This window comes from Mauremys reevesii, linkage group 1 (genome assembly GCF_016161935.1).
Source record: "Mauremys reevesii isolate NIE-2019 linkage group 1, ASM1616193v1, whole genome shotgun sequence".
Taxonomy (NCBI): Eukaryota; Metazoa; Chordata; order Testudines; family Geoemydidae; genus Mauremys; species Mauremys reevesii.
In genome coordinates, this window is record NC_052623.1 from 35,271,487 (window position 1) to 35,298,176 (window position 26,690).

General features: G+C 42.7%; 1 long non-coding RNA gene across 1 annotated transcript; it reads right to left on the minus strand.

The window, feature by feature from the left end:
- Nucleotides 1-18,601: 18,601 nt before the first annotated feature.
- On the minus strand, nt 18,602-24,825 carry LOC120398517. Its single transcript, XR_005594493.1, has 3 exons — nt 24,699-24,825; nt 24,161-24,266; nt 18,602-18,812 (listed from the first exon to the last, which is right to left on the minus strand). It is a non-coding gene; the product is annotated as an uncharacterized LOC120398517 (long non-coding RNA).
- Nucleotides 24,826-26,690: the final 1,865 nt, after the last annotated feature.

The window sequence follows — 26,690 nt, forward strand, 5'->3', positions numbered from 1 at the left end:
CTGCATTCTCTGTTCCTGAACTCCCAATATTGACTTCAGCTCTGACTTGGACCTTGACTCCCGCTTGAAGCCTGGAACACCTATACGGATCCTGATATCCAGCACTGACTCATGGCCTAATCCCTGAACTGTTGCCAGCTCTGCCCTTCGACGTAACTTTGGTTCTGACTCTTGACCCTGATACTGATACAGCCTACTGATCTCTAGTCACTAGTCTTGCCTACCTTTAGCCAGGACCTAACACCTGGTTCTTCAATTTCTCATTCCTCCCAGCCCCTGTGCTTTTTACTTTTGAATGAGTCAATCCCCTCTGCCTTTCTCTCCCCATCACCAAGAGATCCAAAGCCAGAGGAAGGGTTTCCTTTTCTCCCCTCTCTGCATTGTGCACGCTGTTCTACGTCTCTGTTAACTTGCATAGTAGAGAGAGAGGTACTGAGAATAGCATTGCTAAGTCCAGGCCACCTCCTAGCCATTGACCGAGTAACATTCATCCTCCCATGGAAAGAAAGATGGTTTTCCCCGTTAAGGCTCAAAGTTGGGAAGCAGACAGTATGTCCACAAACTCAGGTAGGGTTTGAAATGCAAAAAAGCACCCTTCCCCCCACAAGGCAAGTCCACTGCACCCCCAACCACCAACAAGACAACTCCACAATCCTTCCCTTTAACAGCCACTTATAATATCTACCGAAATAACGCATATGGATAATATTGATAACATCACATGTCTCATCATCACTCTTGCATGACTCAAACCCTCTATGGCACACACGCACGGTGTGCTTGCGTGCTGGTGGGAAGACAGCTGCTGTATTTTCAACAGTGTTGATCTGTTATCGCTTAAACTGCAGAAGTGGGAACACTGCAGCATCTTTAGCTTGTCACAGAAACTTTTAAAAATAGTTATCCCAGTGCATTGTGATAATAATGTGAATCTTTAGACCCATGTAAAAAAAGAACAAAATAAAATTGGCAGATTAATTTTTTTTTCTGGCAACTGGCAAATCCATAATGCACAACCATCCCCCCCCACACAAAAACAAAAAAACAGCCAGGCCAGTCAAATACTGGCTAGGTGGTAAGCCTACTCCCAAGTCCCTACATAAGGGCAATATACAATCACGCCATCCCTGTGAGGGAGACTGGGTAGGTCATGCCTCAAGCAGGTATGCTCTCTCCCAGGGCTTCTCTGTGCACACATGGGGAGTGGAGTGCACAGTGTATCCTAGTCATTAGGATGGAGTAGATAGCACCTCTCTGTGCAGTGGGAAGGGAGGAAGCTGGGCCATGACCCTTTTGAGGCATTGGAATGTACTAAGCAGCATTCAATCTGTTTGTGTGAATTTGCACTTACAGTTTCTCAAGCAATTGCTTGTTGAATCTGCTGTTATATAGAGGGTTACTATGTTTTTCTTCTTTTCTCTATGCAAGAGAGAGCCAGCACATGTCTCTGTTTATAATGAGGGATTTATGCTGTCCACAACACACAACAATTGGCAACGAGAGTGGGAATCTCAAGAACCTTCTATACATCAGAGTAGCTAAACAACTGGTGGCACTGCTTGCAGTCCTCAGGGGGAAGAGGAATCTGCTTACAACTGTGATATTCTGAACTACTAAATATAACAGCAGTGAGGTGAAATGGCAAGCTATATTGGAAAAAAGGAGGCCTTCAACAGTGCCATGGGGGTCTGGCCTACACATATAGAGGCTGGAGCAGTATTTTGAAGTAAATGAAATTCCCCCAGGAAAACATGTATCAGTTTTACTAGGAGGAAAAACAGAGTTTAGTACACAGTCTGAACCCCCTAGAGAAGCAGCCAGGAAAACCTTTAAAAAGATAGTGCCAATTGTTCAACAGCACTTGTCACCCAAGCTCCTGACTATAGCAGAAAGCTTCAGGTTTCATGAGCAGAATCAGTTTGAAGGTGAATCTATTTCTTCCTTTGCAACAGAGTTAAAAAGATTATCAGGACACTGTGCTTTTAAGGATGAGCTTAACGAGGCCCTAAGAGACAGATGTGTGTGTGTGTGGACTGCTTAATGAAAACAGACAGAAGAGGATCTTAACTGAGGAAGATCTTCCCTTTAAATGCATAGTAGAAATTCGAGTAGTGATGGAAACTGCAGCATGAGATACAATAGAATTTCATACCAGCACTAAAACAGAAGTAGGAATACATAAACTATCTATCTGTAACCCAAGGCAATAGTCGGTCCACTCAGCAGACATATTTTATCAGTGTGGAAAAGGGTTCCACACGCCTTCTGATTGCTGATTTAAAGATGCATATTGCAGAAGTTGTAATAATAAAGGTCATATGCAATTGATTTGTTGAAATAAGGAAGAGACCAACAGAGGGTATAGAAAAAGGAATATCAATGTACATTATGCAGACAGAGGCAGTAGTGACACAGACTGTGAGAGTGTAGTAGCCAGCCTGTGATATTTAGAATGTGAACAAAAATGACAATTCAGTGGTGGGAAAATGTATTAAAATGGAATTGGACACAGGTTCCATGATGTCTGTTATCTCAGGTTCAGAATACAAGAAAACTTTTTAAGAATACTAAAAACTTACATGGGAGTAAAATAGTGCCAACTGAAGTGATGCAAGTGAATTGAAAATAATAAGCAGGTGTCTATTAGATATATATGTTATTGAGAAAGGGGGACTGGCCATATGAGGCCGTGAATGGTTAAGCGAGGTTCCTCTGGATTGGAAATGATGATGTCATCACTTTCAACAGACTCCACTAGAACAGTCAAACAACAGATGGGAGGGATATCAAGTCAGGCATCAGGAATATTCAAGTATGGCATAGGAACTCTAACACACATGTAGGCTAAAATGATCCTAGATGAGAAGGCATAGCCCAAGTTTCACAAAGCTTGATCTGTCCCTTACAGTGTCTGCTCAAAGGTAGATGCAGAATTGCAATGTCTGGAAAGGGAGGGCATACTTTCAAGAGTGGCTTGGAGCAAATGAGGAAGTCCTACTGTTCCAATTGGGAAAAAAGTGTGGTGCAGTAAGGGTGCGTGGAGATTTTAAGTTTTGCAAGGTACCCTGAGAACAGTGTTATCTGGATGACATTATTGTCACTGGTGGAAATGATGAAGAAATCTGGACACCCTGAAAAGGGTATTAAAACATCTAGAATAATACAGGTTATGAGCTAATTGGATAAAATGTGAATTTTTCAAGGACTCAGTAGCTTATTGTGGGCATGTTACTGATGACCAAGGCCTTCATAAATCTCAGGAGAAGATTAAAGCAGTCCTGGAAGCTCCACCACCAAAGGATGTGTCACAATTTAGATCATTTCTAGGGTTTATCAGCTACTATAGCCCATTAACTATAGCCCAGGAGGAAAGGTGGAGGAGTTGCACTGTATGTAAGAGAGTGGTATGATTGCTCAGAGCTCCAGTATGAAACTGAAGAAAAGCCTGCTGAGAGTCTTTGGGTTAAGTTTAGAAACGAGAGCAACAAGGGTGATGTCATGGTCGGCATGTGCTATAGACTACCAGACCAGGAGGATAAGATAGACAAGGCTTTCTTCGGACAATTAACTGAAGTTTTCAGAACACAGGCCCTGGTTCTAATGGGGGACTTTGATCACCCTGACATCTGCTGGGAGAGCAATATAGCAGTGCACAGACAATCCAGGAAGTTTTTGGAGAGTGTTGGGGACACGTTCCTGGTGCAGCTACTGGAGGAACCAGCCAGGGGGCGTTCTCCTCTTGACTTGCTGCTTACAAACAGGGAAAGTAGAAGTGGGTGGCAACCTGGGCAGTAGTGACCATGAGATGTTTGAGTTCAGGATCCTCACAAAAGAAAGAAAGGAGAGTAGCAAAATATGGACCCAGGACTTCAGAAAGGCAGATTTTGACTCCCTTAAGGAATTGATGGGCAGGATTCCCTGGGAGGCTAATATGAGGGAGTAAGGAGTCCAGGAAAGCTGGCTGTATTTTAGAGAAGCCTTAATGAGGGTGCGGGAACAAACCACCCCAATGTGCAGAAAGAATAGCAAATATGGCAGACGACCAACTTGGCTAATGGTGAAAACTTCGGTGAACTTAAACACAAAAAGGAAGCTTACAAGAAGTGGAAACTTGGACAGATGACTAGCAGGGGTGGCTCCAGACCCCAGCACGCCAAGCACGTGCTTGGGGCAGCATGCTGTGGGGGACTCTCTGCCGGTCTCCGGGAGGGCGGCAGGCGGCTCCGGTAGACCTCCCACAGACGTGCCTGCAGAGGGTCCGCTGGTCCCGCGGCTCTGGTGGACCTCCCGCAGGCGACCCGGCGGGAGATCCACCGGAGCTGCGGGACCAGCGGACCCTCCGCAAGCACGTCTGTGGGAGGTCCACCGGAGCCACGAGACCGGCGACCAGCAGAGCGTCCCCCGCGGCGTGCCGCCATGCTTGGGGCAGCGAAATCGCTAGAGCCGCCCCTGATGACTAGGGAGGAGTATACAAATATTGCTCAAGCATGCAGGGATGTAATCAGGAAGGCCAAAACACAACTGGAATTGCAACTAGCAAGGGATGTGAAGGGTAACAAGAAGGGTTTCTACAGATATGTTAGCAACAAGAAAAAGGTCAGGGAAAGTGTGGGACCCTTAATGAATGGGGAATGCAACCTAGTGACAGATGATGTGAAAAAAGCTGAAGTACTCAATGCTTTTTTTGCCTCGGTCTTCACAGACAAGGTCAGCTCCCACGCTGCTGTCCTGGGCAACACAGCATGGGGAGGAGGTGAGCAGCCTTCAATGGTGAAAGAACAGGTTAAGGACTATTTAGAAAAGCTGGATGTGCACAAGTCCTTGGGTCCAGCTCTAATGCATCTGATGGTGCTGAGGAAATTGGCTGATGTGATTGCAGAGCCATTGGCTATTATCTTTGAAAATTTGTGGCGATCAGGGGAGGTCCCAGATTTTTGGAAAAAGGCAAATATAGTGCCCATCTTTAAAAAAGGGAAGAAGGAGAACCCGGGGAACTACAGACCAGTCAGCCTCACCTCAGTCCCTGGAAAAATCATGGGACAGGTACTCAAGGAAACCATTTTGAAGCACTTAGAGGAGAGGAAGGTGATCAGGAACAGTCAACATGGATTTGCCAAGGGCAAGTCATGCCTGACCAACCTGATTGCCTTCTATGATGAAATAACTCGCTCTGTTGATATGGAGAAAACAGTGGACGTGATACATCTTTACTTTAGTAAAGCTTTTGATATGGTCTCCCACAGTATTCTTGCCAGCAAGTTAAAAAAGTATGGATTGGATCAGGGGTTCCCAAACTTGGTTCACGGCTTGTTCAGGGTAAGCCCTGGTGGGCCGCAAGCCACTTTGTTTACCTAAGCATCCGAAGGTATGGCCGCTCGCAGTTCCCAGTGGCTGCAGTTCACCGTTCCCAGCCAATGAGAGCTGCGGGAAGCAGCACGGGCTGGGCCACCACTTCCCACAGCTTCCATTCACCGGGAACAGCAAACGGTGGGCACTGGGAGCTGCAAGTGGCCGTACCTGTGGACACTTAGGTAAACAAAGCATCTCGCGGCCCACCAGGGGCTTACCCTGAACAAGCCATGAACCAAGTTTGGGAACCCCTGGATTGGATGAATGGACTATAAGGTGGATAGAAAGCTGGCTAGGTCGTCGGGCTCAATAGGTAGCGATCATCGGCTCGATGCCTAATTGGCAGCCAGTATCAAGCAGAGTGCCCCAGGGGTTGGTCCTGGGGCCAGTTTTGTTCAACATCTTTATTAATGATCTGGATGATGGGATGGATTGGACCCTCAGCAAGTTTGCAGATGACACTAAGCTGGGGGGAGAGGGATAGGGTCCAGAGTGACCCTAGATATGCTGGAGTATAGGGATAGGGTCCAGAGTGACCTAGACAAATTGGAGGATTGGGCTAAAATAAATCTGATGAGGTTCAACAAGGACAAGTGCAGAGTCCTGCACTTAGGAAAGAAGAATCCCATACACTGCTACAGGCTGGGGACTGACTGGCTAAGCGTCAGTTCTGCAGAAGAGGACCTGGGGATTACAGTGGATGAGAAGCTGGAGATGAGTCATCAGTGTGCCCTTTTTGCCAAGAAGGCTAATGGCATATTGGGCTGCATTAGTAGATTAGTAGTAGCATTGCCAGCAGATCAAGGGAAGTGATTATTCCCCTCTATTCAGCATTGGTGAGGCCACATCTGGAGTATTGTGTCCAGTTTGGGGCCCCCACTACAGAAAGGATGTGGACAAATTAGAGAGAGTCCAGCGGAGGACAACCAAAATGATTAGGGGGCTGGAGATCATGACTTACAAGGAGAAGCTGAGGGAACTGGGCTTGTTTAGTCTGCAGCAAAGAGTGAGGGGGAATTTGATAGCAGCCTTCAATTACCCGAAGTGGGGGGTCCCAAAGAGGATGGACCTAGGCTGTTTTCAGTGGTGGCAGATAACAGAACAAGGAGCAATCGTCTCAAGTTGCAGGGTAGGAGGTCTAGGTTGGATATAAGGAAACCCTATTTCACTAGGAGGGGTTACCTAGGGAGGTGGTGGAATCTCTATCCTTAGAGGTTTTTAAAAGGCCTGGCTTGACAAAGCCCTGACTGGGATGATTTAGTTGGTGTTGGTCCTGCTTTGAGCAGAGGGTTAGATTAGATGACCTCTTGAGGTCTCTTCCAACCCTAATATTCTATGATTCTATGATTTGTACAAAACCGGGCAACTGTATTGCATCTGCTGAACTGTTTACTGCAGATTGGTTAAAAGTGGGTTTCGTTATGTGTGTCAAAGCCTTCCTGGAAGTAAAACAATTGGTCACAGATAGTGTATTTACACACGTTAACCCAAGCTTGCCTACCAAGTTAGCATGTGATGCTTCCTCACATGGAATGGGGATAGTTATTACGCAGTGCCAGATGGCAGTGAGAGACCATATTGCCTCCAGATCTCTCTCAGTGGCAGAATGCAACTATGCACAAATAGACAAGAAAGCTTTAAATCTGGTATGTGGTGTGAAAAAAAATTCAACCAGTGTGTATATGGCAGAAAATTTACATTGCTCATAGACCACCAATCCCTAGTAGCAGGCCTTTATCTGAGGAAGGGAGAGTCTGTAACCACGGTAGCATGTATGCAAGGAAGGGCTCTCTTCTTAGCTGGTTACATCTATGACATCGAATTCCAAAGGACAGATGTGATGTATTTGAATGTATTGAGCAGGGTGTTGAATCTGTTTATGTGAGCTTGCAGTTAGTTTCTCAAGAAAACGTATGTAACTTGCCTATGTTGAATCAGCTGTTATATAGTGGTTATTATACTTTTTTTTTCCTCTATGCAACAGAGTCATCCAGCGATCGTGGGTCCAGCTGTATGCACATGTCTGTTTATAATCAGGGATGTGTGCTATGTTCGCCATAAACAGCTACCTGCCTTCTGCCCTCCTCCTTTTCAGCATCTGGCTCTTCAGGTGGAGAGCAGGAGTGAGCAGTCCTCCTCAGAGGTTGCAAATTGGAATGGCCCCAGTCCACCCATTCAAGGGGCACTCACAATCTGGCCCTCAGTGTTACACCTGTTACCACCAGCAAGCAGAAAGAATCAGGTCCAGGGTGGTACAAAGAACACTGCGGAATGAAACTGCAGCACACATGTTTGAAAAAAGTGACTCCATGGGAATGAGAAGAAAGAGACATATCATTAGGCAGACAGAGGGGGCCTGTTCTATAAAATCCTGTCATTTTTTTAATATCATTTATCTAGCTACGAAGCTGCACACAAAAATAAGTGGCAGCCAAAAGACCTTTAATTAGGGCATTCAACTAGAATCCCACATTGGGAGCTGTATCTCTAAGCTATGGATCAATATTAGGGGGGCAGTTGCTCTACTGAGAGATGTTATCCCTCAGATAAGATATTAAAGAGATGTCCCATCTGCTTCTTTCTGGTAGTTGTTTGAGATGATAAAGACCTCATGGTACTAGCTGGGGAAAAGAGGGAATATCTCTGCTGTCCAGCTGGCAAAGTCATCCTTTGTTAAATATTATCACCACAAATTAATTGGCCATGTTACAAAATGTTCATGAGTATACAGCCCATGAGATGTTATGCTGGGCAGAATGGCGACAATTTTTGCCTGTCCATTATTCCTGCACTAAAGCTGTTTAATTGTAACATTAAATATATCAAGCCAGACCCTCCCAAATGACAGCCAGATGTGAAAAGGTTATTGTGTTAGAGTTCAGAAAGACTCAGCACCTTTGGGGGGAAAAAAGGCTACTTATTTAGGCTCCCAAATGTGGATTTATGTGCCTAACTTTGGGCACCCAAGTTTGAGAATATTCGGCTTTTTTACCTGTGTGCAATGTCAATGCTTACATCATCATGATTTTAACATCTCAGTCCAACACCAAGGATTCTTTTGCATTCTTTTGACTGTGCTAGCTTCCTGTAGATCCACCCAATGGGTGTTAGATGACTTCCATGAAACTTCCAATCACACTTAGCATCTTTTTTCTGCTGGGACTGGTGCAGGTCCTGAAAGAGAGGGGTGTGTGTGAGAGAGAGAGAGAGAGAGAGAGAGAGAGATGAAAAGTGATAAGAGCAGATTTCTTGCTGGAAAGAAAATGTGGCAGTTAGCATAAGGTGACTGGGTGTAGAAAGGATTACCTGCATTTCAATATTCTTAAATCAAAGGGACCCTTCAGTGGCAACTATATAGGAAGGAGAAGGATATTGAAAAATATTTGTGTTCAACTGTCAGGCCAATAAAGTAATTTGTAATGGAGATGGTTATACCGGACAGACACTTCTTTGGGGATAGGAGATATCTAACTAACAGCTTTGTAGGAAAATTCTAGTCTGGGTCTCATATTTTCACTACTGTACAGAAAACAATGAGAGCTGGAGTCAAGATTCAGTAGAAATAGTCTGTTTAAATTCCCGTCAGCAACCCTCTTAGCAGCCTGCTATTAACAAAAAATCAGAAGCCAAAGGAAAGTCTCCATTAAATATACCTGGAGAATTGAAGATTAGATGCTTAATTATAAACTTTTGTGATTTTGAGGGTTAAAAGAAAAACATTATTATTTTAATGTAGGTTTTAGGTGTATACGAGCAGTGTAGTTATTTTGTTATACAAACTGTACCGTACAGTGAAGATGGTGCAAGTATAGTCATCCTGCATGTGAGGAGTAGACCTTAGTATTGAAGCAAAAATGTTTAATACATTATTTTTTTTTATTATTACAAGCATATCTTTGCCTTTACTGAATTTTAAGAGATACATAAACACTTTTATACACATGATGCTTAGAGACTGACAGCTCACATGCTTATATTTTTGCTTGGTTATTTAATTAAATGAAATTAAGGGCTTTCCTGGAAAATCTCTGGTTTTTGTCAACCAGTGACAAGCACCAAAAAATGTCAAAAAGGATGTTGTACTGAAACATAAAACCATATTTATTACCTCCAAGCATGTTTACACAGACTGTGGAATGCAGCTTTATAACTTCAGATTTGCTTTAATATTCTATATTATTTTCTTTTACATTATGTTTGAAAGACATACATAAGTGTTAGTTATGGATTCATGCCTTCTATAGAATATTAGGTAGAATATTTACAATTGCATATTGTAAATACACTAAAAAAAGGTGAGTTGTAAATCCAGGAAGCATTTGGTCAAATCCAGAGAAAGAACAAGACACTTCCTCCCTCTAAAACACACCAGTTTTTTATAGACAGGATCTTTATCAAGAAAACAAACTTCTTTTGATATTTTTTTTAAGAGACCTGGTTGTGTCAGAGAATGCAAGGATATTCTTTATTTAGGATATCTCAAAGAGGATGCTTAGATGCGTTAGAGGTCTAAATTAAGTCAGAAGTCATTACCCCCCCATCTTCAATAAGAGAAAAACCCTTAATTTTAAACCTACAAAGAATTAAAGAAACTGTACTTCTGAAACTGATTGCAGTTATAAACTCTAAAGCTTTCATTCTTTAAGCTTGAAGGAGAACATTTACGGTTGGAAAATGTTTAACAGAAGATATTGGTTACTTCTAACTCATATTTCTCCTTAAAGGTGAAAAACGTTCTTCAAATGATTAAGATGACATAAGCTTGCTTTGAGATATTTATTTGTAAGTCAGCTGTATTTAAATGCAAGCTCTTCACATAATATCTCTGTGATATCATTGTTGTGTGAATAGTAAGTTGTTTTATGTACAAACATAGCAACCTCATTTGATGCTATACATGGTTACTAATGTAGGAAGTCATTTGATTATAGGACTATAATTAATCTCCAATAAATATAAAGTCAACTGATAATGCTTAAACTCCTTACAAAACTCAAGAATCACCACTCCAATGATTACAGAAAATAGTGTGTGTGGGGAGAGGGGGTAAACTAATGATTAAATTTAAATGTAAAGCCTCTTTAAGAATCATTTGTTTTAAAAGATTATTTTAAAAGAAAATGACCTCGATATAAAAACGTATTTGAGCTCATTTGAAACAAAACATCAACTCCCTTTCAACCTTGATGGAGCTATAAGAGGATATTTCAGAAGATAAACTGAATAAAATAAAATAAATAAAACTTTCTCTACTGACATTTAAGACATTCCTACCAGAAAGACAAAAGCAATATAACCCATAAAGTTGAATTACAATCTGCTGTATATGTATTAGCAGATTGCATATTCATGAGCGGAAGATGCTACCCTGCCCATCCCATGGAAGTGCTGTGCCCATGAAAGGTGACAGTGGCTGATAGTTGAATCTAGCCAAGCTCCTGATTGAGGTGTCCCTTCCATCTCCAGGAATACTAGGAAAATATAAGAGTATACATTTCTCTGAACAGAGGCACTCAGGCCTAGATTCACAGGAGTACTGAGGCATTGTGATGCTAACTTTTAGCCACAAAAAAAAATCAGAGGAACACACTGATTCAAAGCCAAAGGTACATGCCTAGGGTCCCAGCACAGTGAATGGGAAGAGAAGTGCCTTAAAATGCAATCCATAAAAGCCAGCATGGCAAGGAACTGCCTAAGCTAGCCAATGGGAGATGTCATGGAGAGGGTTGTGTGCTAAGCCCCGCTTGGAGATAGACATCTCTCTCCACTAGCAATTCTCAGCTGTGAACCCTCACTTGGAGTTAGGTCCCTAAAGGTATTTTTTCAAGAGTTGGGGGGGTGGGTCAGGGAGGAAGACCCTCCATCATAATTTTATCCCAGTGGTTAGGGCACTCACCAGGAGCCTGAGAGACCCCCAGTGCAAGCCACCCTCCACCTACTGAGGAACTGGATTTGAACTGGGATCTGACACCTCTCAGGAGGATGCACTAACTATTGGGCTGTAGAATATTCTGATGCTGGGGGGGGGGATCCCTCAATCTCTTCTCTTGAGTATCTTTTCTAGAGTGGAACAGCTTCAACAGGAGAGATTGAAGGAGCCACCCTCCCCCCAAATATCCCATAGCCCAGTGGTTAGGGCACCTACCTCAGAGGTGGTAGTCAAATCCCTTCTCCTCACTGAGTGGAGGGGGGGACTTGAATCAGGTGTCTCCCACATCCTAGGGGAGTACACTAGCCATTAGACTAAAAGTTATGAAGGACACCTTTCCCATTCTGGGGGTTAGGTGGGAGACGGGGAACCTTGTATTACAAAAAAATTAGGTGCCAAGTGAGCTTAGGCACCTCCAGGGTTCAACAGAAATGTTGTGAATCCCCGTGGAGTCCAAAATAGGGATTTAAGTGTGTAAACACAGATTAAGCATTGAAATGTTGGGGTTAGGTGCCTAAGTATTTTTGTGACTTCACCTCACAGACCAGCACTGCTGTTGCAACATGATGAACTCACCAGGACTCCAGAATCAGTAGTGAGATGGAGTTTGCAGAATTACTGCTGGGGGAGTAAACTTATTTTTTCTTGTAATAATTTTAATGGGCTATTGAAATGCTATTGTAATTTAAGGCATCAACAGTTTCTCTTGTTAAACATCAGATTATTTAGATTGTTTCAGATTGTGTACTCCTAGTAAACACCAAGGAAAAATAGTAATTTAATTTGAATGTAAGATTCTTAATATTTGTTAATTTGTCTGAAGACTGCTCCTTGAATGGCTTCTTTTAAGTAACCAGTTTAAATATTTTCTTTGGTTTCACAGGATTTAGTTAAGATACTTACATTTGCACATTTATAAAAGTGTATGTTATCTAGGATAAACCAAACAGGATTCACAAACCCTTAACATTCCTTTTTCCATGGATAAGTTGTTTTAGTGCTCCTTGATACACTGAGACAGGAGTACTAGTTTTGAGAATAAATATAATTTGATTTTAATCTTACCTAGAGATGAGTGTCATCATCCCCCCAAAAGGTCCCATTCTTTAGATATAATCCTTGGTGAAAGCTCTCCAGAGAGAGAGAGAGAGAGAGAGAGAGAGAAATTGTATTTGAAGTAACTGTTGTTTACCACTTGTATTCTGTTTTGTTTTTTTCTCTTTATTTTCCTTTCTTTAAGAATAAAATAATCATTGTGATTATTTTGCTTTTCTTAATCGTGGTGTTCCTAGCATGATTTATAGGACATAATGCTGGGGGAGACCCATCCCTGAGCTGACATTAAGAGCATGTCTATACTGCAATTAAAAATCTGCAGCTGGCCTGTGCCAGCTGACTTGGACTAACAGGCTGTTTGTTTGCTGAGTAGATGTTTGGGCGCAAGCTGGAGCCCGAGCTCTAGAACCCTGCAAGGTGGGAGGGTCCCAGAGCACAAGCTGCAGCCCAAGCCCAAATGTCTCTATCACAATTAAACAGCCCCTTAGCTGAGCTGGCTGGGTGGCCCCTGGTAGTTGTGGGTTTTTTTAACTGCAGTGTAGACACACCCTAAAAGAGACAACCATGGAGAACTGGCTGACTGCTTCTTTTCTCTCTCCACTACAGAAAATTGAATAATTTGGGGATAAATTTACTTGGCACCAAACACCTTAAAAATGCCCCTTTGTACCATGTATGCATTATTAGAATAAAGACCTAAGAAGCTGGCTAGAAAAGGAGGTGCAATAATGATAAATTCAAGTGCTCTTTGTATTCCCCTTTAGCAAATCCCTATTGCTGCTCTGTAAATGTGACCTCAATCACTCCTATGCTGTTTTCATCACCAGTTAATGCTGGTAGACATTCATGCTGTCTCACTATCAGTTTAGCATCATTATCAATGCTCCTGACTACCAACTTATTATCCCAACTTGAACCAGTCCCTACAAGCCTGCAGTACATAATCTACTCTATTTACGTGAAAGCACTCACATTTATCGTCACAGCAATACTGTATTTTTGATATCCCTTGTGCTGTACTAACTACCCATTAGTAGTTTCTTGAATTGGTCACAGTGACAGGTTTCCAATGTTATTCACAGATAAGACAGATCAGCTCCAGGCAGGGCTCATTACTTATTTATTATTTGGTTTATTCAGTACTGTGCATTTTACAGAGGCATACAAAATAGACATTCACTGACCCCAAGATCTTAAAGCCTAAGGATATATCTACAGCAGTGATACTCAGACCTCAGTGCTTCAGGAACCAAATTAGCTGTCAACATTACCCAAAAGAGACAGAGTAATGTGAATTCATTGTTTCATTTACTATAGTACTATACACATGCACAATCATGGTGTTCCTAGCATGATTTATGGGGCATAATGCTGGGGGAGACCCATCCCTGATATCTATCTATCTAGATAGATTGATTAGATATATTCTCACAACAAATAAATTAATAACAGTGCAATTTGAACACTTAATTGGTTAAAAATAGTAAAAACATTGTGGTTGGTTAATAATTACATCACATAGTGTTTTAATATCATGTGCTGCAAAGAGCTGCAGGAGACACATTAAAGAGCCAGCTTGTGAGTGGTAGTCTGAGTATCACTGATCTTCAGTGCAGAAAAGGTATGGTTTTGGGTTACCCAACTCATGCTAAAATAGCAGTGAAGACACAGGTTAGCAGCTTGAGTTAAAGCCTTTCATTTCCAGGTAAGCAAGCTCACTTTTGGATGGTATCAAATATAATTCCCAACAATAATACAGAGGTAAATGTCTAGAACAGCTCACTTTGAAAAAAAATGCCAAAAAATGTCTGTTTGCCCCTCCTCAGTCATTGTCTAGAATTAAGCTACTTTACTGAGTGACTCCTAGTGTTCTTGGAGACAGATGGGACAACCCCTTCCACCCTAAAGAGACTGTCAGCACATCAGAACTTCCCTCTTTAAATCAACTTAAGTTTTAAAGAAATGTGTAACCTTCTCATCTGTTCCAAATCCAGGATTTCAGTCTTTAAAAGAAAAAATCAAGGGCTTTTTTGGCACAGGGTAGAGTGTGAATATACAAGCCCCATAGTAACAGTACAAAGAATAAGACCAAATTACCTGCTGTTTCTTGGTGTTTGTCCTAGATCTGTCTGAAACTAAAGAATCTCTTTCAGGAAATTGCATGTGAAAAACATCTTCACTCCTTTTCAGTTTGATTCACTGCAATTCTAATGCCTTTCTTCCCTGGTAGGACTCTGCACAGAGTTCAACATTATAATAATTTGTATTACAATAGCACCGAGAGGCCCATTGCATTAAGCATTGTACAAACACACAGTAAGAAGCAGCCCCTGCCCTAAAGCTCTTAAAATCCAAGTAGACAAGACAGACAAATAGTGGGAGGTGACATAGGCACAGGGAGGTGAAGTGACTTGCCTGAGGTTACATAGTAGGTCAGTAGCTAAGCCAGGAAAATATTCCAGCTCTCCTGTCTCCCAAGCCAGTGCCCTATCCGCTGCACCACACTGCCCCCCTATACAGAATACAGACATGAAAGAGAACTGCCGGAGATGAATGAATGCAGACCATTAGAGATCAAGGCAACTAGCCCTTTGGGTCTCCCTATTGACTTGAGTACATATCCAAGGCTAAGAAGGGTCCAGGGTACAGCCTGCTATTATTACCACTGGGGGACTTTTGTTCTACTGCGTGTGTGCAGAATTTATGTCCCCCACAGATTTCTTTGCTTCCCCACAGCAAAAAATGACTTTCTGATGGGGAAGCAAAGGGAAGCCACAAGAGCGGTCATGTGATCATCACTAGTTGTGTTTCCAGTGCCCAGGGCAGATGGCAGAGAGGTAAATCACTGTGGGGCAGGAGGCGGGACTGAGGAAGACACGGCTGGTGGATCCTACCCTGCGCCGGACTCACCTGCTAGTCCTGGCTGGGCTGGGGAGGATGGGACTTCCTCTTCTCATGCATGGCACCTGGGGCCAGGTCAGACCCACCTGCAGATTTCTCCCCCTGCTGCAGAAAGCTCTGCAAACTCCCCCTCCCCACTTCCTGCACCCATCGCTCCTCAGCTGCAGGGGGAGGGATCCCTGTACAGGGAACTGCTCCCCCATCCACCCAACCCCCAGGCATCTAGATCCTCTCATACCCAGACCTTCCTGATGAGCCGCACCTCCCATCTCCAACTCAGAAGTCAGAATCCCCCCGATGAACCCCACTCCCCCTCACCTGGACCACCCCAATGAGCCACCCACACCGAGATCCCCACCAAGCCCCAACCAGTTCCACCTGGATCCCCATCCCACTGAGCCCCACTTCCCCAGCATCTGGACCCCCCCACTGAGCCCCCCCCAAACCCAGACCTCCCCCACTGAGCCCTAACTACCTTCACCTGGACCCCCATGCAGAGTCCTATTACCACTGCACCCAGAACCTCCCAACAAGCCCCTGTGCATCCAGATCCCCTCCACACCAGATCCCACACTGAGCTGCCCATACGCAGATTGCCCCACACAGAACCCTTTCAATCCACACCTGGATCCCCCAACACTAAGCCTTTCTGCACTTGGATCCTGCCTTGCTGAGCCTGCCTGCCCACACCTGGTGCAACTGGCATGGAGAGGCAGGGCCCTAGGGTGTTTCTGGGGCAGGCCTGGTCCTTGCACTGTGTCAGCACTGGATGCAGCCTCACCACTGAGTCCATGTCCCGGGGGGCACTGCACAGTGATCTCCCACCTCTGTGCAGCCAGTGATCTGTGCTCCCCTATGCCATGCTGGAGGCTCCGCATTTATTTGTCAAATAAAATTTGCAGAATTTTGCAGAATTTTAATATTTTTTGGTGCAGAATGCACTCAGACATATATTATACTGGAGCTTTAGGTATGGGTATGAGAACCTATGGCCAGGTTCTGATCTCATTTACACCTGTGCAAGTCCATTGACAGAGATGTAGAAGTGGTGCAAGTCTGATTCAAATCAAAACTCTAATGCTAATCTGGCCTTGACTCCAGGTTGGTCTCCTCAAGCATCTGGACTTAATCACAAGTTTCCAATGAACTTTTTCTATCTAGTTGGATTCACCTTAGGTTTTTCAGAGGAGATCCAAGGTCTCCTGAGTTTCCTGAGGCCCATCAAATGCTCTTCTGTCCCTTGTCCCTCTTGGTTGCTTAAAGCAAACACTGTGGCTACAGAGTTAGTATTAACAGTTATTACTGATACCTCATTTAGGGCCCAGTCTGAGGCTCACTCAAGTCATTGGCCTTGAATTTGAGGCAGCACTGCCCAGCAGACTGCCCTGGAGCTAGGAATTCTGAGAGCCTGGCTGGAGGGCTGGTCCAGAGCTGGGGGCCCTGGGAACTGTGGGCTGTTGCAGAACTAGGTGGGCAAGCTGGCTAGAATCCATATGGGTTTTGAAACCTGCCTAGTGGGAGGACGCCACTGGAAACTGCCTGGTTTCTGTCAGAATTTTATCAAAAGTGACATATTCCCATAGAACATTTTGAGTTCAGCAAGTTGGAATTTGCTGATGGAAAAATGCTCCCTGGGAAAAGTTTATGTCTAGTTCTATAAATGAGCATGAAAAGGCAATAGTTAAATAGGCCTACTGGTATGTCCAGTAGCTGAGAGACATTTGAAAATGGTGTTTGGTGTTCTCTAGCTGTCATTGATTGTTATCTGTGCTCAGCACTGTATAAGACATAGTCCTAGCCCCAAGGAGTTTATAATCTAGACAGGCTGACTGGCAATATAAAACAATGACCAGGACATACAAAGTAGGGTTCTTCATTGGAGTTGTCTGGACGGATTTAACAGGCAAGTCTAGATTATGCACCTTTAAACCAGCCAATAAACTTGTGTTAGTAAATGTTTTGAATATGCAAAATGGTAGTATCAATATCAATAAGGTATCCAATGCCAAGAAAGGGGTTAAAGCTATTTAAAAATAGAAAGCTGTATCAGAGAGTAATTTTAGCTGTTAGTCTCTGTATGCAAGCCAGAATTGTCCTGCTTTGCTGTTACAATCATTCTGTTCAAAGCAGATGAAGGAAATTACAACTCTCTTATCTGTGATTCACTCATTTTCTCTTAAAAGAAATAACAGCTTACTACAGTATATGCGTCCAAATGTACTCGCCACTTGGATGAAGTGTACCCCCAGTAAATAGTGTAAAGAGACCCTATCACCCTTATAAATATTGATCTGGTAATTGGCTTGATCTGCTCTGTTTAATGGTGACAAGGAAGCCAATGCTCTCACTGTCTACTGAGATTACATCTCAGTGAGGATCCAGATTCTTGCTATTCTTGCTATTTTTACATGATCAAATCCCAGTTAGCTCTGATTATGTACATTGTGCCCATGTAATACCTTTGAGTGTTGTTCAACCCCTCTCCCTCTTCTGCTCTACAGATTTTTTTCACCGGCTAGATGATCTATTTGGAAAACAATGATTTTAATATATATTTTAATTACGGCATAAGAGCAACAGAAGTTCTGTTGTTCCATTTTGCAATAAACGAGTTTCCTCACTGGGATAGAGTACTCAGCCTTGAAGTTTATTCACTGAGGAACTAGCTTATTTCCTCTCAAAACAGTGCAACATTGCCATTATCTCTTAATTATGAATGTTTTATTTAATTTAAAAATCTTTTCATGTGGCACTAATACAAACTCCAGGATAAATATTTTTCTTTTCCATTGGGACATATCTGACACTTAACAACTGAAACAACAGAAGTAATTTACATTCTACAGTTCATGTTCATTGTTCAACCTATTGAATAAATGGAAGTATCTTTTAAAAAAAACTGTTTAACGATTAATCACCTTTAGGATGCAAGGGAGACAATACTAGTTTCAGTAGCTCATGCATTCCTTTGGCATGGAACTAGTAAAGACAGCTGTTAATCCAAAAGTCAGTGAAGGTAGGACAGATGGATAGGCAGAGGGATGGTAAACTCCTCTGAGGGTTTTATCAGCTGCTTCCCATTCTCTGAAAGGTGTCTGATAATTTAGAGTGCAGCATGATTTAGATTTTACAGCAAGACTAGTTTGATACAATAGCTTGATTTGGATTTTAAATACTTGCATTGACTCATCATCCCTTCCTCTTTTGCAAGTGGAAGGAAATCAGCTCAGCAGATGTAATTTACTCCATTTGGAAAAGACGAAAGTGATGCTACTGCAGCTACACCCCCTTCCTCCTTGTCTCCCACGGAAGCCCCCTCAATTGGAGCAACATGAGGTTGAGGCAGGGTGTGCTTTCAGGGTCAGGACTGGAGAGCAGCTTGTCTCCTACAGTGTTACCCCCTTGCTGAGATGGAAGTCATTGGAATTCAAGGAGGAATAATGGTGTTTCAAGCAACATTTCCTGCTAGGTTCTCTTTGCAGCTACCCATGTATCCATTAAGGGGTAGGAGGAGTGGAGACAGGCAGGTGGAAACATACAGCCAGTGTTGGGATGGCATCTGCAGAAGTTGTGCTGCCTGGAGAAAGGAGGTGCCAGAGAAGCACATGCCATGAGACTGCAACCTTATACACATTGGGGCAGATCCTCAGCTGGTTTAGATTGGCATAGCTCTATTCACATTAGTGGTGCTTTACCAGTTTACACCAGCATATCTGGCTATGACCCTATGCAAAAAACCTCCACCCCCACATGAGGTAATGATTATCTGGAAATGCCCCAAAATTAACATTGTGATTTGACAACAACTCGCTCTTCTATAACATCTCCATGGGAGATGGATGATCTTGCCCCAATTTGTCCGTTGCAATCAGAACTACCATATCCAATGCAAGAATGAATGGCTTGTTGGGCCTTTTGCAATAAGGTCTCTGAAGGAGGATCAAGGTTTTCAGTATAAAATTATGGTGGCTACTGACAAAATATCTTCAGTCAAGAAGACTTACAGCATAACAGAACTCCATGATTCCAGGAGAGAGTAAAAGGATACTGTAGATACAATATAGATTTTTCACCTATGGTATGTAGCTAGACAAAATTATTACTGGGAGAACTGCTCCATTCAGTGTCTTCTTGCTATAGTATTGTGTGTGTGTTCCACCTCTTACTCACTCAGTGATCACAAAGTCACCTTAGTTACTGTGTACAGGGAATAATAAACTGTATACAGGAAGCATAAACTACAAAGCACACACAATAGAACATATATGTATATAGTGCATTGTCAATCAGCTAACTCATACAGTGTTTCAATCAGTGGAACAGGTAAAATCCATTTCTTACAGGTACAGGGTGGTGGGGGGCAGGCACCAGCTAAGGGGAACATATGACCCTCCATGTGACTCCTCACTGCTCCACCTCCAGCCTGGAGCCCCCACGCTGTCCCCATCCCCTTCCCACATCCATCCCATGTTACCTGGGTGGAGGGGCTCTGTCCTCCTGCTGCGCCAGAGACTGCAGTGGGGAAAGGAGCAGAACCCCCAGCCCTCTTCTCCAGGTGGGGCTGCTGCTATGTCTTTCTGGTATGCCATACCGGCTATAACTAGCTTGCTGGTATAGTGACCAGAGTGTACCGGCCTACTTGCACTGCTAGTTTCAATTTTCCATGACTGTGACTTGCTTTAGGGAGCAAACTATATTTCAACTAAGTACATAATACACAGGCAGCAATGCACGCTATAGCCCAGACAGAATGACCTCCCTCAGTCCAGTTGTGCGTGGCTTTCCAGTGTCTCCCCAGAGGAATTGTGATCACAAGAGGAATAATCCTGCCTCTCAGTATTCCCTATGTAGCATTACACAGTGTCTGGGAGGGAGTAGTATTACCCAGCAGGCTCAACACAATTATAAGATTATTTTTAAAAAATGAGAATTATGTTTTTCAAAATTAATAAAGGTTTGGATTTTTTTTATTTGTCTGCTGCTTTTTGAGGCTTCTCGGTGCACTTGGTCATGTTTCTCAGCTTCTTCCTGCAAACAGGAGGACTGGAAATTCATTTAAAAATAAAGTTGATCTTCTTACAGATTTACTTGACTCCAGGAGCTGGGGATTTAAGAAAAAAGCACTGAATATCATAAGACTAGTGATTAAAAATGGAGAGAGTTGGCAACAGTGGGAAAAGGAAAAGCTGGCCTTTGGAAAAGACGGAAAAATCACATTACATAAAATGTTGCCACCATAAAAGGTCAAATACTTGAAGGCAAAGAAAAAGAACCCCACATTATAAAAGATACGGTGGTTTAAAAAAATTAATGGGAGGCGGGGAGGGACTGACTCAAATTTTGAGTGCTTGGGGTTGATAATACTGCACACAGTGAGTGAAAGTTCCCAAGTGCCTTGTGATACAAATGGTGGTTAATCTAGCATAAAATGGAGAACCCAGAGTAAAAGAAGACTGTGCAAGAAAGAAGAGAACACCAGATGGCCTAGCCAAAGAAAATTCAGCAGGGTAAACTGCAAGGGAAACAAACAAATCCCAAAGGTTGATACAAATAAATGCGCACAGTAGGGAAGACAGAAGTCTGAAGAAACTTCAGTCAGAAAACACACTATCAGTTCAAAGCTTTGAGTTTAGTGCTAGTGTCTTAGTTGATTTTCAACAGGATTTTGTTTTTTTTTAAGATTTTTTTTCCCCGTGTTTATTTTGAGATTTGCAAACAAGTGTATCAATAATCATAAATAAATGATACACTGTGTAGTATGATGGAGGCAATATGTTAATCCAATGTTGACGGGGATAGCTCTTTTTGACTCAGAGGTAGGTGGTAAGTGGACATTTACTATCAATGACCAGGTACCTTACAAAGAGCATTCATACATGAGGAAGGACTTATAGGCCTGATTCTACTATTAGACTAGTTTTGTATGAATATTCTACCTGATTTACACCAATGCGAGAGGAGAATTGGGCCAAATCCTTGTGGTTCCAGCATATTATTTTTTTCTTCTCCAAAGGTCCTGGCTTCAGGCATGCTCTTTACATTTAAGCTCTAGCTACTGAAATATTGTAAGATAGCAGCTTCTAGAGACACACCAACTGCTCAGGATTTAGGGTGTGATCCTGCTACTATGGAATGTGATGGCTAACCTTCCATTGACTTAAATGGAAACATGATAAAGAACAGCGACCCAGTTTTGCAAAAGCAGCTCGTGATTTGGAGTACCTCAGTTTTTGGATGTCCAACTCGAGTAATGTTAAAGAGACCCTTTCAGATTTGCCAGTCTGGATACCCCAAGAATGAAACCCCAGATCACTAGTCTCTTTTAAAAATCTCAGTAACAGAACTATGACTCAGATAATTGGGGATCACTCTTGTTGAAGATGAATATAGGTTCTTAAGGCTAAATGTAAATTCTTGGGGCTAGGAAGGTAAAAGGCTGTCCTTGTGAAAAATGGGAGCAAGAGCTGATAGGAATCAACTGTTTCAGAACTCACTGTGAGAAGAATTAAAAAATGTGCCAGGAGAATAAAATCTACCTCACTTCAATTAAGTCAAACTAAAAATAAAAGACAACAAAAGCCTGCATATTGTATCAAGGAAATATAGAGGAGCAATGAAGACAAACACAGAAAACATGGATGAGAAATGGCTTGAGAAATGGGGCAAATCATTAAAAGACTAAACAAGAAAATATATTAGAACAAAGTGTGAAAAATTACTGTTGGATCACTGAGGAAACCTGACCTGATTCACTTCAGCTTTTTACACTGTTGTTGGATCTTTTCAATTAGTAGTAAGCAGTTTAGAGTATACACAGTACTTTGAACAAATGGGAACAGATGGGATCAATTAAGGATAACAGAAATTGTTACAGGGGGGAAATAGTAATTTAAGGGGTCAATCCTGCACTATTAAAAACAATAGGAATTTTGTTATTAATTTCAATGGAAGCGGGATCAGGGCCTTGTTTTGTATTACTAGGAAAAGGTGGATATTTGTCTAAATAAAAAAGCTAATTCATAAGTGCAAAAATTTTCACTCAAGGAGTACAGAAACACCTACATTGGTATTACAGTTAAAAGCTTTTAGCATCTGTGAGGGACCAGGACCAACACCCACCACATCCAGTAGAGACTGAAATTGAAGAATATCTGATATCAGCTATCGTTTTTTTAAAGCTACTGAATTGCTGAAAGGTCCATTATGACTGGACAGTAGGCAATGTACTACCATTAGCTACAAGAAAAAGCCCAGGAACACAGTGGGATATTACACACCAGCTAATTTAGCCTCAATTTTTAAAAATTGCCATAAGCTATATTTAGAGATCAAGAAGGTTTGAGGAACGTATACACAAGACAGTCACCACAATTCAGAAGAGGAACAGCCTCCCTGAGCAGAAGTTTGGAACTTTAACTGTTACATCTGTTTAGGTATGTGAAGAAAATACAATGAGTATCATGGAGGTAGGTTCTCAGAAAGTATTTACATTGGAAATTAATACTGTGTGTAGTAGTGTGCTGAGAGATTTTTGCCCCAGTTGCCTGAAATGCCTTATAATACTCTAAATTGAAGGTTTGCAGAAAAACCTCAGAAGGGGTTTAAATTCATGAGAATTATATCTTGCTTAATTGGACATAAAAAGAGTGGTGGTAGAGTCAGGACCCTTTGGGATGCTTAGAGTTGTGATTAATTTTAAGAATGAAGCCTTAATTAAGGAGACATTAATAATAGTTTCAATGAGAAAATTCAGTAATGGCAGCCATAGGGCAATGTAATTCCACTTCCTGTGGAGAATGACTAAGCAAACCTCCACAGAAATTCATTGGCGCCCATATCAATACATGAGGTTTCCAGACAGGAAGTAGCAAGGGATAATCTACAGGTCAGTGAAGAAAAACCCCACAGGAATACATAGGAGCCCATAGGGATGTACAGAGATGATGCAATCAGGAGGTATGATTGCCCCACTTCCAGGTGATGCAATAGAGGCACGGCGTTGCATTATTTCCACTGGGGAATGACTCAGTGGCCCCATAGAAATCAATGGAGGGGGAAGAGCTATCTATCAAAGGCGGAGCTAAGAAAAGTTGGAAGCTGGTTGGCTGAGCTTGGGAGAGCAAATTGTATATAAAGGTGACAACTAGCAGGCTAAACCCTGTAGTGGGATTGGGGACCTGGAAGAGAGAAGATACAAGGGACCTGCAAGGAAGAAGACGCTTGCACAGAAGAAACCACCTGAGAAGCATCAGCAGAACCCTGCAAAGCAGAAAGTCCTTAAAAAGCAGCCATTACAGCAGCAGCAGCAACCCACCCAGAGTTCCGAGGTTGCTCGGGGCAACGGCCACGTCTGCTACCCCGCCAGCAGGAGGCGACGGCAGCATCTACCAACCTGGCTTCCATCTCTCCCACCTGAGGAGCTGCTTTTACTTCAGAAGCAGGCAGCTGCCACACACCACGGCCAGCAGCTGCCAACATCATTGGCAAACGGAGGACAACACTTCCAAAGCATATCTAACAGAGCAGATGGTCTCAGACGGAATTAAACAAAGCCCTTTGTAAGTTTAATCTCCCTTTTCCCTTTTATTCCTAGAATATATGGGTTTTGTCTGTAAATAAAGCTGGATGCCTGTGGTCTGAGTGAGATCTTCCCCTACCCATCTAGTAACTGCCAGTGCTTACTGGATGTTTAGCTTTAAGTATTTAATATTGAATGTTTAATTGATATATTGTTATACGGTATTGGGCATTAAGTAAATAATTATGCTATAGAGTTAGTTGAAATTATTATAGTGTTGCATCTTTATTTGCTGCACCACTTTATATACTTTTTATACTGTAACCCTTATCTATCTCTGTTCTTTTACTGTAACCACTCATTTCTAAATAAATATTATTTCTGTTTTAGAAAGATTTACTGCTTACTTGTCTGTTCTTGATCGGAAGGCTGTATCCGTGTCCTTTCAACAGAAAGCAAGCTAGCCGCAGCTTTCCCTAGCAATTCCTTTAGGGCGAGCCACCACCTTGGTTACTGGGTTGGATAGTTAAAAAGAAAAAGTTTGAAATTAAAGGCATTGCTTTAATATAATTGGATTAAAATCTTCTAGTAACAGTGGAGCCCTCTGAGGACAGGATGGTCTAGTTGGTATCACCTCCTAGTGGGAAGGCATCACTGGAAGATGGATTTAACTTCTCCTTGAGTTTGTAATGTCATTGCCTTCTTATTAGACGGGAGTAGGATTGGAATGTGTCTTATACCATTCCTGAAGCAGGGGCAGTTGGGAGGGAAATCCCAGGCCCTCACACTCCAGCAGGCTCTGACCCAGCATCCTATGAAAGTCAGCAGCATCCAGCACCCTGGAGAGACCTTGAAGTTACTCTCCCTGGGTCACTTCCTACCAACTGTCTCTCCCCCCTGCGTCCAAGTCCAATATAAGGTAACAAAAAGAAAAGACAACTAAACCTTCAGCCCCAACTGGGCTCAGCATTCTGTCCTATTCCCCAGAGGGAGGCTTCTTCAGCACCCTTGTCCAGGAGCCCTCATGGTATGTCTGTCCTCTTTCCCCAGCATCCTCCAGCTGAGCTGAGTTGCCTCCTTTTAAGCATCCTCTCTGGTTGGAGTGTGCTCTGCAGGTCTGGAGAAGTGGGGCATCCTGAGCCCGCTGTGCAAGGAACAAAGTAGGAAGTTTTGGCTCAGTGGATTAAGGCCAAGAAACAAAATACCCAGAGCAAAGCACCAATGAAAAGCAAGGGATGTATAGAGATTAGTCATAAAAAGAAGCAATTGGGGCTATCTCACATGTAACAATGCAGGATTGTTTCTTTATATTATTTTCCAGTGTTTGCTCCAGTCTAATTGTAAATGATTTATAATTGGGATTCCAGCCAGGGCCGGTGCAAGGAAGTTTCGCGCCCTAGGCGAAACTTCCACCTTGTGCCCCCCCATCCCCTCCAGTCCTGCGGCAGCTCCCCGCCCCCCCTCCACCCTGAGGCGCCGCCACCCCTGTGGCAGCTCCCTCCCTGCCCTGAGGCTCCCCCCCCGAGCTGTGCAGCACCTCCCCACCCCAGCTCACCTCTGCTCCGCGTCCTCCCCAGCACCCAGCCCTGCTCTAATTCTCCTCCCAGGCTTGCAGCGCCAAACAGCTGATTGGTGCTGCAAGCCTGGGAGGCAGGAGAATTGGAGCAGTGACCGCACGCTCGGGGAGGAACCGCTGTAAAAAAAAAATTGGGGGCACCGCTTTTTGGCGCCACCAAATCTTGGTGCCCTAGGCAACCGCTTAGTTCGCCTTAATGGTAGCACCGGCCCTGATTCCAGCACTTCCCTTGGAAGACTATTCCATAGTCTGTTGGACCTCACTGTTAAGAAACCACTTTTCTGTTATTCAGATTTAATTTTAGTTTAATTTCACCCCATTATTCCTTACTAAATTATAATCCCTTCAATCACAATAAACTACTCGTCTGTCCCCTTGGGTTTTATGCCCTTTAAGTACCTTATGAAGTTACTGGTTCTTTTATAGTTGATACAATTTACTTTGAAGATGCTATCAAAAGTACAAGAATGAAGAACATATTCAAATATAAAAGGAATGAGTGCATCTAAGTTCCTGAATGAAAGGATAGTAAATGCAGCTTGATACAGGTAAGTGTGAAATAATGAATGCCAGAGCAGAGAATAGCTGCAAGATGGAATAGCTCTGTTAATCCTTCTGTGACAGAAGTTAGAGTTTTGCAGTGTGATCTCTAATCCCAGAGTTGAATAATCACCTCGTATCCAGGTTTGAATATTTACATTTTGGTGAAAATGTTTACAGAAAATAAATTAAAAGAGACTTTCTACTGACCTCCAATAATTAAATAGTTTTGAAGATTTTAAGGTTTTCAAAGGCATGAACAATGGACCAATAAAATCTGAGTATCAATCAATGTTTTTTACCAAGATGATATAAGGCAATGTGATTGCAGCAAAGTGTATCAATGAATTCTAGAGAATAAAAGTGAGATGCGTGCTGGAAGGTGCAATAATAAATGACAGGTGAACAAAGCAGAGAGAGGCAAACACAAAAGACTGACAATAGTAGCTATCCCCTGTGTGCATTATAATGCTCCTGCTAATAAAGTGAAGAAATTCAGTGCTTCCATCATGCATTTTTCTGTTCAATTAATTATTTTAACCTTTTTGTGTGTGTGTGATAGAGGAGTTTCCAGAGGACATAATCAGCTTGACATGAATGTGAAAGAGAAATTTATTTATATGTGAAGTAAATTGGCAGATTAAATATGTATGTCTATATAGTGTGTTACATCTTCAAAGAACTATACACACCAGGGTCCTGATCCAGAGCCCACTGAAGGTAATGGGAGTCTTTCCACTGTCAGTGCAGTTCTTCTCTGAACTGTAACTGTAAATGGCACATCCTTGCTACAGAGTATGTGTTCTCTGTCATGTCATAGT